The sequence below is a fragment of the Sorex araneus genome, chromosome 2 (genome assembly GCF_027595985.1).
Source record: "Sorex araneus isolate mSorAra2 chromosome 2, mSorAra2.pri, whole genome shotgun sequence".
NCBI lineage: Eukaryota > Metazoa > Chordata > Mammalia > Eulipotyphla > Soricidae > Sorex > Sorex araneus.
The window spans coordinates 301,490,346-301,510,686 of record NC_073303.1 but is presented as its reverse complement, the minus strand read 5'-3'; the positions used below and the strand labels follow the sequence as shown (position 1 = coordinate 301,510,686).

General features: G+C 39.8%; 1 protein-coding gene across 4 annotated transcripts in view; it reads right to left on the bottom strand.

Annotated features, from left to right (window-relative positions):
- TBL1XR1 (TBL1X/Y related 1) overlaps positions 1-20,341 on the bottom strand; it is a 169,665-nt gene that overhangs the window by 87,602 nt on the left and 61,722 nt on the right. For 3 of the 4 annotated variants that reach the window (XM_055126369.1, XM_055126367.1, XM_055126370.1), the window contains exon 2: positions 6,581-6,649. The exons of the other annotated variant lie outside the window; for it this stretch is intronic. The gene's annotated coding sequence lies outside the window, so the exon portion shown is untranslated. The remainder of the gene's footprint in view (positions 1-6,580; positions 6,650-20,341) is intronic. 4 annotated transcript variants of the gene reach the window in all.

Sequence of the window (20,341 nt, the reverse complement as noted above, 5' to 3'; positions counted from 1 at the left end):
AAAAAGGAAACGCCTGACACTGGAAAGGGACCCAGACCCATCCACTTAAGATGTGCAATAAACTTTTAGCTTCTTAAGCATACTAGTTTTGTATGCAAACCTTTCATGCAATTCTCAAGAACCCACAAGATCAGAAATAAGTACACTTCTGCAGTAATAGCTTATAATGTAATCCCTTCATCTAATTTTAGGAGCTCTCTGAGGGTCACTGCATTAATCAAATTCTTCACTACTCTTTAGTTTCTGGCAGATAAATCAGGTAGCTCTGACCAGCAAGATCTGGAACAACACTGAATAGATACACAATGTAAATAACAACGCAAACCAAATATGCAACTTAAAACTTTCTACCAACCACATAAAACATAAAAACAAAATTTTTATTTAATCTAATATATCCAAATAACATTTCTTAACACCAGTACTTTTAAATTATAACCATTTTTGTCTTTAAAATCCAGCAAACATTTTTTCATTTACAACACATTTTAATTACATCATATTTCAAGTATTGAAGGGCTAATGGCTACACATTCTAGGATCTGATTGTTGGGGTGGTTGTACGGAATGGGGAGACAAAGGCAGACAAGGGCTAAGGAGTTTCAATAAGCAATAAGATATATACAGATGTAGATACAACCAAAAGCATGTTTTGACATAGCTTTTTAATTTTAAATTCAAATTGAGCAAGCCCTTATGCTCTAAAATTATTTCATTCATCAGATTATAATTTTAAACGATCTCATTGAGCATTTTAGTGAAAACAAATAGTTTCAATAGCCTGTAGTTTCCAAATTTATGACAAACTACTAAATTAAACTATGTAGCCCAACTATAAACGTGTCATAACTTGGTATGGCTGATTATAATATAGTGTGACATTCCATAAACTGGAAAAAGATACAAACAGAGCCAGAAAACCACCGGTGACAGGGCACCTTGTTCTAACGCCTTTATTCCTTCCCTCTGCACAGGTGCGAATGCTTGCTCCCTGCTACTCCACCCCTGAAGAAGAGAGCTGCACCGGCAATCTAGGGTAACAAGCTCCGCTCTTAATTTACTGGACGGATTAAGATCATGTAGGACTAAACCCTTAAAGACGGCCTTGTCACCCTCACACCCATAGCAAACCACAGGGGATCAGTTATTTAAGTGATCAACTACCTCATTATTTGTTTTAATATATAATCAACCAAACATTTGGAGAGACACTTGCTAAGACATGAAATTTATACTATAGCTGTTCGTTGCTCCTTCCAATTAAGCAGGAAAAAAACCCTTTTACTACTGATTTAAAATTTAATCTCCAGAGGCATAAATTCTCAACCAAATGAAAATTAGTACTCCACAGAATACTGTTAACATGACAATGTCACTTGTTTTTTACAATAATGCCTCTTCAAAATAGCATGAAAATGAAGGATAAATAATAGGACAGTGGACACAACACAGTAACTTTACTGGTGAAGTGGAAAGCGGACAAGAAAAGAAGGGAACAGTACCAAACTGTGCCCTAATTTGGAGCGACCTTTTGAGAGAAAGCCAACTCTCTGGGATCTAACTCCAGTACAGCAAGCTGTAACTAATCACCTCTCTTAGACAATGGAGTTCTGGGAGAAAAAATGTTAACAAAATAGATTAGAACAATTTACATATGCAGAAACAAGATCTATAATAGCCAGTAGAATGGAATTTTTTAAAAGATCTTTAATTGAATTACCATGAGACACAGTTACAAAATGGCTTGTGATCAGTCATATAATGTTCCACAACCCATCTCTTCATCAGTGCCTGCTTCTAAGAGAGGCACTTTTCTTCCCTCCCTCGCCTCCCTCCCTTCTTCTTGGCCATTATGTTGATTGCATAGGCACCAACGAGTTATCATGAATATCCCTTTACCTCCTTTCACGCACTCAGGTCTTGTCCAGAATGATCATTTCCAACTACTACTCAGAACGGTCCCTTCTCTATGCTAACTGCCGTCCGCGCCCCCTCCCCACCACACACACATGAAGCAAGCTAGAATGGAGTATTTATTGATGCAACAGCGGGTGGTAAGGCCCAACACAGATCCCTCCCGCTATCGCCCAACTCTACTCAGGAGCAAGGCTGCTGAGAACCAGAACAGACCTATGCCAGAGCGTTGCTGGCACCCTGCTTTTCCCAAAACAGAACTCTAGAAACTGGGAATGGGAGTCAGGAGAAATTATACTGCTCGCATTTCCCTCCACGTGGACTGTTCTCGCAGTCTTGTTCTTTACTGAGTCCCAGAGGTCCCACATGCACAAAGGCCCCAAAAGCCAAGAGTAACCTACTTTCTCGGGTTACCCTGAGTAGGCTGGCCATTTTATGTTTCTTGTCTTACTTTCTCACTACACCACTGTAACTCTCTGGGTTCAATTTTTAAATAAAATGGCTATAATAGAGTCTGATTCACATGGTTCTAGTCTAGTATGAAAATGCTTTTCTCAAACTAATTTTTAAAAGCTTTAAGTGGACCATGTAATCACAAAACAGAGTGATTAATGAACAGAACTGATAAATTTATTGAAAATAACCATCACTGGAATAGTATTAGGAAGCCATAAATATTTCTAACAGAAATCAGAAATCAGAACTATAGTGAGATAGCACTTCACCTAACATATATTGCACATACAAACACACACAAATATATCTCCAAAGGTTCCGATGATAAACTTTACAAGGAAACAGGCACCCTCAGACACGGCTAGAAGAAATTTTAAAATGGTGTAATGCCCACAAAAGGGAATTTGACAACTTCCTTTAAAACTATGCATATTTAAACTGACACCGGAATTTTGCATTTCAGAAACACTAATGTAATCACTACCACTCATGTTAAGTATTATTAAGCAACTCACTGCCAGAAGGTGATCTCCAAAATGCTATCAATGAGGCAGGGCTATGTGCTTTAAAACAGAAGCCTAGTTAAACCTATATGGGGGGTGGGGGAGCTCAGCAGGCGGGCAGTGAATAAGAATAAGAATGCACTACACCCTGAATGGCAGCTTCTTTTATCACTGTCACTGTCATCACTGTCATCCTGTTCCACATCAATTTGCTCAAGCGAGCACCAGTAACGTCTCTCATTTTGAGACTCCTTGTTACTGTTTTTGGCATAATGAATACACCACAGGTAGCTTGCCAGGCTCTGCCCTGCAGGCGAGAGTACTCTCAGTGGCTTGCTGGGCTCTCAGAGAGGGGTGGAGGAATCAAACACGGGTTGGCCTCCTGCAAGGCGAATGGAACGCCCTACCTGCTGTGCTATCGCTTCAGCTTCTTTTATACAAAACAAAATTAAACTTGAAATGTAAATACCAAAAAATAATTAAATGCATCCAACTCTGTGTGTATATAGTTGTATAAATATAAAAATTATGTATGTATGGGGCTGGAGCGATGGCACAGCAGGTAGGGCATTTTGCCTTACACACAGTTGATCCGGGTTCAATTCCCAGCATCCCATATGGTCCACCAGGAGTAATTCCTGAGTAAAGAGCCAGGAGCAACTCCTGTGCATTGCCTGGTGTGGCCCAAAAAGCAATATATATATTACATATATATGTATATATGTATGTATGTATGTATAATTATTTTTACCTACATGTTAATTTTATTTAGATATTGTATCATGTACTATATAATATATAAAACAAAACTGCATACCATTAGGAAGAGAGATTATCAGCTTGAAATATAATGGGTAAAAGACTTAACCATCTAATATAACCCACTGCTTTATGGCTTTTTCAAAGAAAAGCTAAGATACTAATTAACACACATTGAACAAGGAACACTATGGCACTTCTCTGTTTGGGGAAGGCAGATCAGTATTTGCACCAATAATAATAAATTTACTAGCACGTCAAACAAATGTATGAAGATATCTTCAGTGTCCTCAGCTAGACTATAAATTTGTTGTAATACTGGCTTTCTTCATCACTAACACATGTAACAGAAATAACTGAAACAAAAATTGCTGAGAAGATGAATGACTTAAAACATTACAGGGATTTTCAACAAAAGTTGGCAAATGTGTGTTGAGATAATCTGATAAAATACAGTCTACATACTGTTCCAAAAAAGAAACAAAACAGTACCATCTGTAAACAGCACATAATAAATTCACTTGATTGACACTTAGAAAAGAGATAACTCACAGCCTGAAAGATGGTAGAGCAGGCAGGGCACTTGCCTTGCAAACAGCCCACCCCGGTTCGATTCCCTGTAGCACATAGTCCACTGGGTTGCACTTGGAGCAATTCCTGAGTGCTGCCAGGGGTAAATCATGAGCACTGGGAGGAAGGAGGGAGGCGGGAGGAAGAAGGAAGGAGGGGAAGGAGGAAGATATCTAGTTTTGGCACCTGCATCTCCTATGTCCAACAAACCTAAGGAACAATTCTCTGGGGACACAGGCCACTCCAACCAATAAACTAACAGGCTCAAATGTGAAATTCAAACAAAAAGCAAGGACAGATGCTGCAAATGCCTGAACTGATTTACCAGGAAAATGCTTCTCACTTTGAGAAACTCTGTAGTGCTCCAGAGGAAACAGCAGATTAATAAGTGATGGTTAACGAGTCACTCAAGAACCAGAAAGAACCCAAGTTTAAAGAATTAATGAGGAAATAAGTCATCCTTCATGCTATAAAACCAGGGAAAACTTTTTATTTTCCCCAGCATTCCCCATTATCTATCAGAGGGAGTGGGGGTGAGAGGTGGCAAAGGTCAGGTTTCCCCCTCAACAAGCAGGCAGGGGGCCAGGAGAGGCCTGCGGGTAGGGACACTACATGCAGGGCCCTCGTTTGCTGCCAGGCACCACCGCAAGAGTACCTTCCCTGTCCATGTACTAAAGGGGGAATGATTTTCTTTGTGGGTTTTTTTTTTTTTAAATGAGTGGGGGCAGGGGCAAGAGGTTAAATTTTGTCGCTGTCATGGCTGTGTTGGGGGAGCGTGTGGCAGTGCTCAGGGCTTGCTACTTCTGGCTCTCCGTTCAGGGATCACTCCTGATGGGCCTTCAGGGGCTACGTGGGGTGCCAGGGATCAAAGCCAGGTCAAGCACCTTACAGCGATACTATTAATGCTTTAATGATCGTGGTGCTACCCAGCACAAAGTTCCCATGTCACCCCTGTATCACTGAGCCTAAGCAGCAGAGCACACCCGGGTCATAGCACAGAACAGCCCAGGCGGGCTGTTAGCACTGCAAGTGGACACTAGTGTCTCTGAGCACCGCATGGGCGAGCCCTGCCACTCCCAGCCAAAGACAACTGGTAGTCCAGACAGAAGAAACCCTCCTCTTAAGACACTGACAAAGTCCTCTTTGAGATGCATCATTTCTTAGGTTTAGTTTCATGGGTAACTTCACACCCTCCCTTATCCTGGCTCAGTTTTAGAGAGAAGCAACTATTGTCTCACCAAATTCTAAAAATGTCGTAAGCATCCGTAATTCCCTAATTTAGCATTTAAAATAAAAATCTGGTGGAGTAAAAATAAAAAACTTTAGTAACACACATTCAAAAATATTTCCAAAGAGAACGCATTCTTGGTTGTGCTAATTCCTTTGGGGGGATCAGGGGCTCACGTCTGGTTTGTTCAGGGCCTACCCATAGGTCAAGAGCAAACCTGGGTCAACTGCATTCAAGGCCAGCACTTCAACCCATGTGCTGCCTCTCTGGCCTACCAATTAGCTTCTAAATTTTCCTGCTACTTTTATGCCAAAATAAACAGCAGTAACATTTTAGATAAGAAACTACTTTTTATAAGTGAGAATTCATTCTGATTATAATTAACAAAAATGAGGCCTCTTATCCTAGAAGAAAAAAAATTTAGAAATGAAGCTTAATTCCATCATCTAATTTTTTTTCCAAGAGTCACTGTCAAAAATCATGCCAAACATGTACAGGAAAGAGAGCAAATTCCAACCCCTACAGAGCCCAGTGGTATTTTTACAAGAGCTAGTTTGCTTAATGCAGATGACAGGCTTTTATGGGGCGGGGGCGGGGGGGGGTGTCTACTAAATAGGCTTTAAAATGTAAAAATTGGCTCTCCTTAACTATTTGAGTAATTTAAAAATTATTCACTAGCAAATATCAGGTAGGATGTTAGACAAAAACTGTCCCATTCACTAACATATTATAGTACGTGCAATGTGTGTCAGGCTATTTTAGTAAAATGAGAACAAAAAAAATGCAAGAGCTATTAAACTGGCTGCTTCAACAAGTTTAACAAGAAAATTTTACACATGAAACATAGTCCACTTGTTAAAGTACAGGACTATCATAAAATAACCTTCTGTATCTTAGCAATCATAATCAAAATATTACAAAATGTATACATAATAAAAAACTTAAAATTTACAGACAATGAAAAAGCAAGGGTTGGCAATTATCCTTGCAAATAACAAACTACTTGAAATGGTTTAAATTATGTATATTTGAAACAAGTCTGGGAACATGTATATTTGTCAAATTGAGGAAATTTTCTTAATAGTTCTGAAGAGAATTATAACAAGCAATTAAAAGCAACTCTGACATTTGGCATGGGAGTCATTCTTACCATTGGCAGTGCATTGATGTAGGGATGTACAAATGAATATCCGGTACCACCAATCACAAGATGCTGATGCTGAGAAAATAGGAAAGTAAAATATTCAGTGTCCCCTAGAATTTAGTTTACAAGATTTCCCAAATCAAATTTTACAAGTATAAAATCCTCTTTAATTTGTAGGGTCTCCACCAGTAAATACCTTTTATACCCCTTATGAATAACAGTTGCTTATTGTTACTGTTTATAATAATAACTGTTATAAACAACAGCAGTTACTTCTGAGTACAAAATATGTGTCAGAAAATGAATCTTTACACCATTCCTAAAAGGCTGACAAAGTGAACAACCACCAAAACAACAAGAAAACCCAAAGGAGGTGAATTTGCGCAAAAGGTGCACTACCACCAACATTCAACTCAACTGTGCAATGTCACTACAAGGCCCAGTGAAATTATGATCATTAGTCAAAAGTGTGAATGGTGTAAGCTCATATTCTGCTTAATGAAAGAAATGAATGACTTTCAAATAGTTAAACGTAATACCAAAATAGTTCAATCAACACCAAAAATTTTTACATTCTGCTGAGTTTACCAGCTTTCTGAACTGCAAAACCACAGCACATATGTCCCACCAACCTTTCAGTAAATATATAAATATATAAGCTGTGGCCGGAGAAACAGTACAGGACTGAAGGTGCTTGCCTTGCAAATGGTCAACTCAAGTGTGACCCCTGAGCACAGAACCAGGAGATTAAATCCTGGGCAAAGCCAAAATAAATATATAAATAAGTTGTTTTGATGTTCGGTAGAATGATGATCATCACAGGTTTTACCATGTAAAGTCTTACATAAGAGTGTGAGCTGGTCTGATAAAAAGGAGTGGTAATTTTAACATATACATACACTGGCAAATTTTGTCAGCAAACTCTAGAAAAATAACGAAGCAAATACAGTGTATAATTCCCCCTAAGTTTGGTCCTCGGGGCTTATTATTAGTTGACTGGCTGAACTCTCATTTATACTGACTACCTGTTAGTGCTACTAAATAACATTTTGGTAAAAAAAAAGATTTTGGAATTAAAACAGCATTTATTAAACATGAGCCATGCTCAAGGTCCCTCTCCACATGTTCGGACGAGCCTCACGCATAAAGGAACCAGCAGAGGAACCCAGGTGTGCGGGACCCAGGACTGAGATCTCCAAGCCTGCTCGGATCAGGACTGGGCCTCTTCCGCCCAGATCCCCCATTTTCCAGTAGCTAGGTGGTCACACCCACAAACTGCCACCCTGGCGCAACATCCAGAGACTATAAAACCAAGCTCCTGGAAGCACCTTATAGTCTAGTTCTCGCTCTCAGAGAACCCGGCAAGCTACCGAGAGTTTCCTGCCTGCATGGGAGAGCCTGGCAAGTTCCCCATGGTGTATTTATATGTCAAAACCAGTAACAATAATGGGTCTCATTTCCCTGACCCTGAAAGAGCCTCCAATGCAGCACTTTTGGGAAGGACAAGCAAAGAGAGGCTTCTAAAATCTCCTCAGTGCTAGTTCAAAGGGAGACGTTACTGGGCCCGCTCAAGCAAATCGATGATCAACAGGATGATGATGATGATGATGACGACGACGACGACGACGACAAGCAGGTAGAACAGCTTGCACGTAGCCAACCTGGTTAGATTCATGGTACCACATACAGTGTTCCAAGCACCACCAGGAATGATTCTTAATTAGTACTAAACATCCTGGGTGTGACCCAAAAACAAAGAACACCTACAGGCTGAACAAATCTCAGGTAAGGGATGAATAAATTTCTTTACATGCACAAGGCGCTAAGTTGGATCCCTGGTATCACGTGGCTCCTTGGACACTGCACTCTTAACATTTTCTTGTTTCTCATATTTATTTTTGGAGTATCTAGCCCACACGGCAGAGCCGCACAAGCTACCCATGGCATATTTGATATGCCAAAAACAGTCTCACGATGGAGAAGTTACTGGTAACTGCTCGAGCAAATCAATGAGCAACAGGATGACAGTGCCAGTGCCAGTGATTTTGTGAGGTAGTCTTCCTATCAATTCTGAGGTGTGATACCAGGGTTATCCCTGCCCTGGGAGGAACAAACCCAGGACCTTGAACACATCAAGCATATGCTCTAGTGCCTCCTTCCTGCCTCCCATTTTACTCACACTTCCTAGTCAGTTTCTTTGCAGTAATCTTTAAGTCTGTTTCATGGGTTCTGATTGAAATTAACACAATCCCTATATTTACATACTCAAACACAAGGAAACTTACAGCAGGAAGTGCAAATTCATGGTAGCTACACAAAAGAGATGGGAGGAATAAATGTGAATGCCACTGTTGCTGAGAAATTCTCACTTTTCAGGGGACAAATCATGTATCAGAGGTCCCTGGTAATTTTAATTGAACTTAACACCATAACCCAATTGAGAACTGTACCCCAATGCTAACTTGATTGTTCCACTGTGTTTACAAAGATTGTTCCACTGTGTTTACACACACATCTTTGTAAAACACAAAGTTAGACCACTTTAGCTTTAGCTGCTAGTCTTTATTTTTCCCTCAGAATAAATATGTGTATTTCTGTGTGCAGAAATACACATATTTCTGCACACAGAATTATAGCAGATTTCTTCATTCAAGGTTAAGCTCAAATTTGCTTCCCCCCTATATGATTCAATCCACTATCAAGTGAGTAACAGGAGCATTCCTTACGACACAACTTCTTAACCACAATTGTGCCTTCCCTATCAAGATTTGAGAACAAGGACCTAGTTGTTCTACCTCCATCACTGAGCTAAGAAATAGCTTCTTGAATATACACAGTTCTTAATGGACCAATAAATAAATGGACATATACAATACCTTAAAACTAAGCACAGACTGAAATTCAGCCCAGTAAATCACATTGGTGTGAAGAAAAGCAAATTTTGATTTTTAAAATGCTTGAGAAAGCCTAGTTACAATACAGTAATTTTAATTCCACTTCTAGGAAGTGGCCAACAAAGCTTGATCTTTGGCCATTAAAAAAAAAAAAAAAGGACTGATGATCAATCATATAAAATGAACATCCATTACTCTGTATACTGCATAAATGTAAAATATCTTGCTTTACTTGTTGTGATGAAATAAATATTTGCAGGTTTAGTTTTTGTCTTAGTTTGGAGAGTTATAGCTTCTAAGAGTTATAGTTCAGATTTTGGCAAAAATATCAATTTAGTATATTACATCACAGAAGAAGACATGGCAGACATCTAAAATCTACCATCCACACACAAAGTAATTTTTTTACAAGATGCAAAACTGTATAACTTTATTTTGCAAAGACAAAGTACAAGTGGCAAGGCACTTGCTTTGCCTGCAACAGACCAGGGTTGAAACCCCAGAATCACATATGGTACTGGTACTGAAGGTCACCAGAAGTGATTCCTGAGCATAGAGCCAGAAATAGTAATTACAGACAAAAGCTAAAAGCTTTTAAAATCAAATGCTTTATTGATTAAAACCATTTCTAGTGGAATTAAAGATTATGCACTAATATTTACCCATCTAAAGTTTTCTAGTCACTGACTTTAATTTTGATCATGAGAAAATGCTTAGACTCAAACTCAGTTTTTGATACCAAAAAGCAGATACAAAATTTGTGCCGTTAAAGAAATATGGGGGGAGGGGAAGGTGTCAACGCACAAGTGCCTTGTTTTGCTTGTTTTGGGTCCACACCCAGCGGATGCCCAAATGGGATGCAGGGGATTGAACCCAAGTCAGCTGCATATAAAGCAAGGGACTGGCCACTCAGACCCTTTCAGTTCCTTTTAAAACTAAAAGTATTTCAACAGAGTGTAACTATGTAACATTTTCTTTCCTTTTCTAAAAGTTACTAAATGGTACAATTTATAATTTATGTCTTAGGAGATCTAACATTGCTGTCTTTGTAACAAAGTTGATAGCTAGACCTTTTAAAAGGGAGTCTGGGAGGAAGAAACAAGTGGAAAGGGGACGGACGACAGCATACATAGAGTAAGCAGGATGAAATTCGCCCAAGACACACAAGAGACCTTACCTGGGCAGGTAATGCATTAGAAGTAAAAAATCTGACATAATTCTTACCAGGTTCTCACTCTTCCAAAGGACTAAGTTATTTGATTCAAAATACAAAGAATCTGAATAGCTAAGTAGGCTAAAACAAAACATTTTGCTGAACAATACATTCCCAGCAGAAATAAAAACAGCTCTAGCAGGGAAACCAGCTCTTTTACTGTGTCCCACAGGAAAAGCACTTTTAGATTCCAAGTTAACTGTAACAGTGCATTCCTCATTCAGATTAAATAATTCTAAGGTATAATCTGCACTTCAACTGCATTTAAAAGCTCCTTCAGATGATTCCAATGAAGAGTGAATGGCAACAGACTATGGAGCAAAGAAGGTAGTCAGGTAACATAAATTTACTATTAAATTCTAATAATTAATCTATGGAAAGAGGCAGCCTGGAGGGTGACTGCTTTGAAACACCAGCATTACAAAGTGGTTCTCACCACCAGAGTGCAAAACATACCAAACAAGAGTAAATTAAAAACTGAAGATTAATAATAAGAAAAGCTCAATCTCAGATTTCAGAAGCAAATATCACAAAATGGAAGTAACCATTCAAAAAGAATTACTACTAGTACCTACGTGTAGATACAGAAACACAGAAAGACTAAGGCACAACTATCATCATCATCATGATCATCATCATCCGGTTGATTGTCGAATTTCTCGAGCGGTCTCAGTAACGTCTCCATTCATCCTAGCCCTGAAATTTTAGAAGCCTCTCTTTACTCATCCTTCCCAACCAATGGTGCCACACTGGAGGCTCTTTCAGGGTCAGGGGAATGAGACTCATCATTGTTACTGGTCTTGGCATATGAATACGCCACAGGGAGCTTGCCAGGCTCTCGAATGCGGGCAGAAAACTCTCAGTAGCTTGTCAGATTCTCCGAGAGGGAGGCTATCAGATGCTTCTGGGAGCTTGGTTTTATAATCCCTGGATGTTGGCCATTGATGGGATTACAAGGCGCAGTTTCTAGGTGTGACCACCTAGCTACTGGAAAATGGGGGATCTGGGTGAAAGAGGCCCGGTCTGGATCCAAGCAGGCTTGGAAATCTCAGCCCCAGGTCCCACTCACCTGGGTTCCTCTGCTGGTTCCTTCATGTGTGAGGCTTATCCAAACGTGTGGAGAGCAGCCTTGAACATGGCTGTGGCTCAGTTCCGGAGGTCTTTGGCTTTCGGGGCCCTGCTCAGGGTGGGGAGGGAAACTCAACCCACCCGCTCCAAGGGGACCCCAGTGAAGACATCCAGGCACGGTGGTAAGAGACTCTGCACAACTATGTGTTACAAAATTCTAATACATAGGGATTATAAAATATAGGAAGTTAGAGAGGGTTGGATACATCATAGCTGTGCAGCCTATGACCCAGCACCAGGCTGTTTCATTCGGGACACCCCAGAAGGGGGCGAGTGGAGCCCTCCCCACCTCAAGGGACCCCAGCAGCTGAAAACCTCCAGAACTCAACTGCTTGAGAGGCTCACAGCCGCTCTCCATATGCTTGGGCCAACCCTCACACGTGAGTGAACCTATTCCTGGACATCTCATACCTTATACCACTCATACTCCAAGAGTAGTGTACTGCATTTGATGGGGTTTAAAGTAGAAGGCAACCAATCTTAGGGGGAAGTATGTTTATACTGATACAGATATAAAGCATGCAAGGCTGAACCTTTAACAATACATTATTAATCTCTTTAGAAGAGCTTAACGGCTCCTGCGTGAAATACAACAATCTTCACACATATTCTTCTAAGAAACCTTTCTTGTCTCATTTTTAGTAGATTATTCATAAGAAGCAATACAAAATAAACTAATTTGGTTCTGCTCTGGGGTCAAGATTTGGGGTTCGAGATGGAAATATGGAGGTGGAAAGGTGTAATGGTGGTGGAATTGGTGCTCAAATATTAAATGTAATCAAATAGTGTAAACAACTTTATAAAAATAAATCTTTTTAATCTAATGTATTTTTTTCTGATCAATATACCAAGGAAACCATCAAAGTAATGGTTAAAGTTCAAATAAAACTTGGATCTATCACTTTCAGCAAGAAATCTAAGATGGTGGGATATGTGCCCTCACCAATTCCTTCCAACTCAGCATCTATTTGTGCTCAAGGATCACTGGAAACCACATCCGTGTGCAAACCAGACTCCAGAAGGAAAGAACAAAGTCACTGAAAGGTCCTGGAGGCAGACCGTTCCTCGCGTCTGCCTCAGACCGTTCATTGCAAAATGAATCCACTACCTTTAGTTTTTCTCATTTGCAAAACTGTTTTGGGGAGTGGCACCCCCAGGGGTACACGGGGCTTAATCCTGAAGCTGTGCTCAGGAGACCATATAGGATGGCAGGGATCGAACCTGGGTCAGCAACATGCAAGGGAGACACCCTGCTCACTGTACTATCTCTCCAGCCTCTGCCTTATTTTAAAAGTGGAGAATAGCGACTAGCATATTGTTCATGGCATCAGATTGAAGTCACATATATGCATATATAAATTAAAGAGCCCTTTCCTGAAAAACGTTTCACACCAGGAAACAGACTGGCTAATCAGTGCCCACTTGTTCTTTAAAAGGGCACAAAATGCCCATTCACATGCACTGTGCTAGCTATAGCTACATTTTGCCACCTGTGAGTTAATGTGACACGGCACTAATATGGGTGGGGTTGGGGGGGTAAAGACTAACCACTAATAGAACTTTAAATGCAAAAGATATGGCAAGTGCCTGAACAAAGGGGCTGTCCTTGCAGGGGCAAGAGTGTGAATGCTGCGCTGAGCTGTGCTACTCACACAAGAAGTCTCTCAGTCACAGACTGCCACTGAAAACCTCCAGCTATTACTTTGCAATAGAAAAGAATACGCTGCTTAATTATTTTTTTATTATTATTAAGAACATCGCACAAGGAAGAGGCTGGCAAGCTCCCAGTGGCGTACTCGATGGGCCAAATACAGTAACAGTAACAGGTCTCATTCCCCTGATCCTGAAAAGAGCCTCCAATCACTGGGAAAAGCGAGTAAGGAGAAGCTGCTAAAATCTCAGAGCTGGGATGAATGGAGATGTTACCGGCACGCACTCGAGTAAATAGATGAATGACGGGATGACAGTGATATGGCGATAAGAACATACGCGGGGCTGGAGCGATAGCACAGCGGGTAGGGCATTTGCCTTGCACGCGGCCGGCCAGGGTTTGATTCCCAGTATCCCATATGGTACCCTGAGCACGGCCAGGGATAATTCCTGAGTGCAAAGTCAGGAGGGACCCTTGAGCATCGCTGGGTATGACCCAAAAAGCAAAAAAAGAACATACACCAGGGGGCTGGAGTAAAAGTATAGCAGGTAGGGCATTTGCCTTGCATGCGGCCAGCCCCGGGGTTCAATCCCTGACATCCATGTCGGCCCCCAAGCACCACCAGGAGTAATTCCTAAGTGAAGAGCCAGGAGTAACCCCTGAGCATCGCTGGGTGTGATCCAAAAAGAAAAAAAAAAAACCGCTGGGGTCAAGGAGATGGCTCAACAGAACGAAGCACAGGCTTTGCATGCAGGAGCCCGGTCGGATCCTGGCACCTGTGGGAGCGACAAGGAATATGTGCCAGCTGATAAGTACTAAAATGGAAAAGGTTCTCTGAAGCAATTTGAGCACAAAGAGAAAATACATCTTTACATTAAATATGGTGTTATGTTCAGAATTCTGAATTTTCTCTTCTGTCAGAGGATTCAAGAGTATGAGCAGAAGTCAGGCGAAGAGAAGAAGGTGCACCTCAGGCATGCAACATCCCCAGTTTGGACCCAGTCACCACTAGGGTGTAGCCCTAGTGGCCCTGGTGGTCCCCAGCACTCCAGGGCCCAGGCAGCACTGCCGGCTGTATGTCCAAAAATCAAGGCCGCAGAACACACTCAGAGTATCCTATGCCACTCTGAGTCTTGTGTGTCCTTTAAAACTACAAGTCATTTTAAATAGCTGGTATTTACTAGTGACACTAAAAGCAACTTCTGTAATGTGAACTCAGGCATTATGAAGGACCCATTTACTTAATACTAGTATAATATGCAAGCATCATAAATTATATCAAGTGCAAAAGATAAATAAGAGAAACATCTATAAACAAAATTTTTAAAATAATTTTACAAAAAAAAAAAAAACATCTATTGCAATGACATGTGAGACTTTTAAAAAGCTAAAGAAGGAGCCAGAGAGATAGTACAATGGGTAGCCCATTTGCCTTGCATGCAGCCGACCCGGGTTCAATCTTCGGCATCCCATATGATCCCCCAAGCACTGCCGGGAGTAATTCCTGAGTGCAGAGCCAGGAGTAACCCCTGAGCATCGCTGGGTGTGACTCAAAAAGATAAAAAGAAAAAAAAAAAGCTCAAGAAACTGGTCTCAGGTATTCTTTATTAAAAATCACAAAACGAATATTAAACTCTACAACTTTTACTCTTTTTATCATTTAAATCATAAAACAAGTCTGTACAACAAATATTTGTTTCAAAAACAACAGGCTTGAAGCTATTCCTAGAACAAGATCAGTGGTGATAAAAGGCAAAGTACAAGAGCATCACATGCCAATTCAATTTTCAACCACTAGATCTTTCATATCTCTTTCAAAACCTTTGCCTCCAAAAATTGTTTTCCCATTCCGATATAATGCAAACTTTTTAATGAAAGTAACTTATGAAAAAAGATTCTCTTACTCCTAAAAGCAGCACAGTCTGGCCAATAAAGAACACAGCTCTCCACAGAGGAACCGGGTTAATCCATCAGTCAATGCATCTCCCTTTTTGTCCTGACCCAGTTTCCAAATATTTTGGACCTAGAATATTGCCTACAATAAAAAAGTTCTTGAAATACTATGTGGATTGAGGCTTTTGGTTTTAAAAACAAAACAAGACTGAAAATCTGATACATAGACACAGATACATAATCTAGTGATTTTGGTTAAATCTGATTTACATAATATTCATGAGAGCCTCAAATTTTAAAACACGTAATCACACTTCTTTGGGAAATTTACCAAGAGGCCTTAGAAAGTACAAAAGACCCTAATAAAATGACTCCAAAACATATCCAAATCAGCTTGATGAATACCCAAGACAGAAAAACAAAACTGAAAGCAGCAAGATCAAAGAAAAAAATAACATGCAAAGAACATCCCTTAGACTTACAGCAGACCCATCAACCAAAATCCTCTGGGCCCAAGGTCAATGGTGGGATAGAGCTAAAGAAACTTAATGAAATGAAGACCTCACCAAGAATACTTTAACCGGCTAGGCTTTCAGTCACATTTGAAGAAATTATATACATTGCATGGAAAAACAATAGCTCAGTCACTTCATAGACCAACTTTTAAAGAAAAACTGAATGGGGCTACTGTAAGACAAGACTAACTCCACAAATACAATGAACTTCTACAGAAAGATGACAAAACCACATGACAATTATCTTTCTCAATGTCAATCATCTAAACACACTAATTAGGAGACACACAGTGGCAAAATAGATTAAAATACTGAATCCAACATTTTGCTGCCTACAAAAAACATCTGAATTGTCAGAGAAAACACAGACTCAAAGTCAAAGGCTGGAAAATGATTCTTCAAACAAAAAACTCTTTCAAAATGGCTCAGGTGGCCATACTAATACCTGAGGACATAGACTTCAGGCTGGAAAAGATTAGAAGGGACAGCGAAGGCCATATATTAATAATCAAGGGATATGTGTTATCAGGAAAAATAACACTCCTAAACATACATGCATACATATGAGGGGTCAGCAAAATATTTAAAACAACTGCTAACAGACTTCAAGGAGTAAATTGGTAATAACACAATAGTAGTTGGAGACTTCAACACTGCCTTGTCACCTCTTGATAAGTCAATGGAATTAAAACTCAGCCCAGAAATACTGGCTCTGAAGGAAGAAATGGAAGAGAGAGGACTAGCAGGTATATACAGGGCTTTCCATCCCCCAAAAGCCAAACACACATTCTTCTCCAGTGCACACGGGCCACTCTCCAAGACAGATCACATGCTGGGCCACAAAACATATCTCCATAAAATCAAGAAGATAGAAATCATATCAACGATCTTTTCAGACCATGCTGCACTGAAAATAGAAGTTAATCACACACAGAAATGCAGAACCGAATGGATCACCCGGAAATAAAACAGCTCACTACAGAACTAGTAGGTTGGAGAGGAAATCAAAGAAGAAATCCAAAGATTCCAGGTAACAAGGAATCAAAAGATTCCAGGTAACACTACTATAACTTACGGGACACAGAAAAAGCGCTGTTAAGAGAAAAGTTTATAGCTCTGCAAGCATTCACCAGGAAGGAAAAAAGGGCCTATATTAATAACTTGACTTCACAGCTTAAGATCTTGGAAAATGACCAATAAAAGGAGCCCAAATCAGGCAAGAAGAAAACACAATAAATCACACAGCAGAAATTAATGACCTTGAGTCTGAAAAAAACAATCCAAAAGATCAATGAAGCCAAGAGATGGTTCTTTGAAAAAATAAACAAGATCAATAAACCAATAGCAAGTCTCACAAAGAGAGAGAGCACTAATAAACTAAATCAGAATTGAAAGTGGGGACATCACAACAGAAACCACAGAAATTCAAAAGTTCATCAGAGATTACTTTGAGAATCTATACACCATGAAACAAGAGAACCAAGAATTGGATACATTCCTAGATTCCCATAATCTCCAAAGGCTAAACCAAGAGTATTTGGCATACCTGAAAAGACCTATCACTATCAAGGAAATTGAAACAGTAATCAAAAGTCTTCCCTAAAACAAAAGCCCAGACCCAGATTCAAAGTGAATTTTTCCAAATCTTTAAAGAAGACATGTTCCCAGTCCTGTTCCAAACTTTTCCAGGAAACTGAAGAAATAGAAACACTTCCAAAGAGTTTCTATGAGGCACGTATCACCCTGATACCAAAGCAGGCAGAGACACCACTAAACGAATTACAGGCTGATATCCCTGATGAACACAGATACAAAGATCCTCAACAAAATACTAACAAATAGAATTCAACAACTCATTGAAAAGATCATACACCATGACCAAAGGGGATTCATGCCAGGGATGCAGGAATGGTTTAACATTCCAAGTCAACATAAGACACCATTATCAAGAAAAGAAAAAACAAAAACCATATAATCATATCAATAAATGCAGAAAAAGGTTTTTTACAAGATCCAGTACCCATTAACGATTAAAACTCCCAACAAAATGGGAGTTGAAGGAACTTTCCTCAATACAGTCAAAGCCATCTACCACAAACCCACAGCAAGCATTATTTTCAATGGGGAAAAACTAAGCCTTTCCTCTAAGATCAGGCACGAGACAAGGTTTCCCACTCGTGCCACTTCTACTCAATGTAGTACTGGAAGTACTGGCCATCGCAGCTAGGGAAGAGAAAGATGTTAAGGGCATCCTGATAGGAAAGTCAGAAGTAAAGCTCTCACTATTTGCAGATCACAGGACACTATATTAAGAAAATCCTAAAGCACCTACCAAAAAGCACCTAGAAACAATAGATGTGTATGGTAGAGTGGCAGATTACAAAATCAATACTCAAATTTCATGGCTTTCCCACAGAAAAATAACAAAAGAGAATGAAGAGATATTTTTTAAAAGTCCCATTCACAATTATGACTCAGAAAATCAAGTACTTTAGAATCAGCTTAACAAAAAAAGGTAAAGGACAAGTACAAAGATAACAACAAACTGCGACTTCAAGAAAGAAAATAAAAGAGGACAGGAGGAAATGAAGACTCACCCCTGCTCATAGATTGGGGAATTAACATTGTCAAAATGGCAATGCTCCCTAAGGCGGTATTCAGGGCAGTCCCGATATGCATGCCCATGACATTTTTCAAAGAAATAAATCAAACATTCCGGAAATTCATATGGAACAAACAATAAGCCCCTATGAATAGCTGAAGCAATCCTGGGAAAAAGAAGTTGGGAGGCATCACCTTCCTCAACTTCAAACTGTAAACTAAAAAGAGGCAGTATTTCAACAGCATGGTACTGGAATAAAGACAGACCTGAAGACCAACGGATGATTACCCTGTTGAATGGAGTTGAATATCCTGACCCAGACCCTCAAATTTTTGGCCGCTTAATCTTGATAAAGGAGAAAGAAATATGAAGTGGCACAAGGAAAGCCTCTTCAACAAGTGGGGCTGGGAAAACTGTGCAGCTACATGCAAAACAAATGAACTCAGATCTCCAATGCCAGGCACAAAAGTCAGATCCAAATAGATTAAAGACCTCAATACTAGACGTAAATCCATAAGGCAGAACCCTCCATGACACTGAAACCAATGGCATCTTCAAATATGAAACATCACTGACCAAGCAAGTGGAAGCAAAGATAAGCAAATGGGACTACATGAAACTACGAAGCTTCTGCCCCTCAAACAGAAACTAAGATACAGAAGACATCCCAGGGAAGAGGAAAAAAGTATTTACCCCTGTCAATATCCATCTCGCAAGGAGCTAAAAAAAAAGAAAAAAAAAATCCAACCCCATCAAAAAGTGGGGAGAAGAAATGAACTGAATATTCCTCAAAAAAGAAATACAAATGGCCAAAAGACATATGAGATAATGCTCTGCATCACAAATTATCAGGGAAATGAAAATCAAAATAATAAGATATCAACTCACACCACAGAGACTGGCACACATCAAAAAGAGTAAGAACCAGTATTGGCACAGACGCGGGGAGAGACAGACTCTCATTCATTGTTGGTGGAAATGCAAACTGGCCCAGCCTTTTTGGAAAGTAATACGGGCATTCCTCAAAAAACTAGAAATCGGGCTCCCATATGACCCAGCAATACTACTAATGGGAATATATCCTGGGAAAATCCTAAAGCGTACAGCAGAAGACCAACCTGCATTTCTATGTTCATTGCACCACTCTTCACAATAGCCAGAATCTGAAAACCATCTGAAAGCCCAAGAATGGACCACTGGATAAGGAAGCTATGGTACGTCTACATGGATCCAACCTCTCAGTACCTAAGAAATGCAGCTCTTTTCATAAGCATCTATACTTACTAGCACCATCACTTTCTGTCCCTTGGGCCTCACTTCACAAACATTTTTAAAAGCTTCCTTCATATTGCCCATTTCTTCATGATTCTGAGTAAGCTATAACCTCTGACAAAATTTAGATTATCTACATTCTAGTGAGCTAAAAACATTGTCTGGATATTCCTTTTATGTGCATGGCTCCCTTCACTAGAAGCTAGATATCTTGATACGATGCCTTACTCAGTATTCTAACTCTGGACACCTAGTAAAAACAACAAACAAACAAAAAAGACTAAATGTGTACCTCTCAGAAAAGAGAGTATTAGAGAAGTCTCCTCACTTGCATCAGAAATATGAAACAATTACCAAAAAGAGTGTTGGAATGTTTTCACTCTCTCTAGGTCAATATCAGGACATACAAAGATAAATTTCTGAAATCATTTTCAAGTGTGAAATTCAGAGCATGGTAAGTATGATTTCTGTTCCAAAAGTATAGAATAACTATGACCAATTATTTAATATACACACCTAGCTCTAAAAATTGTATTACCCAAACACATTATAATTATTATCCCATTACAGTAAAACATTCCCATGCATGCTGTTACAAA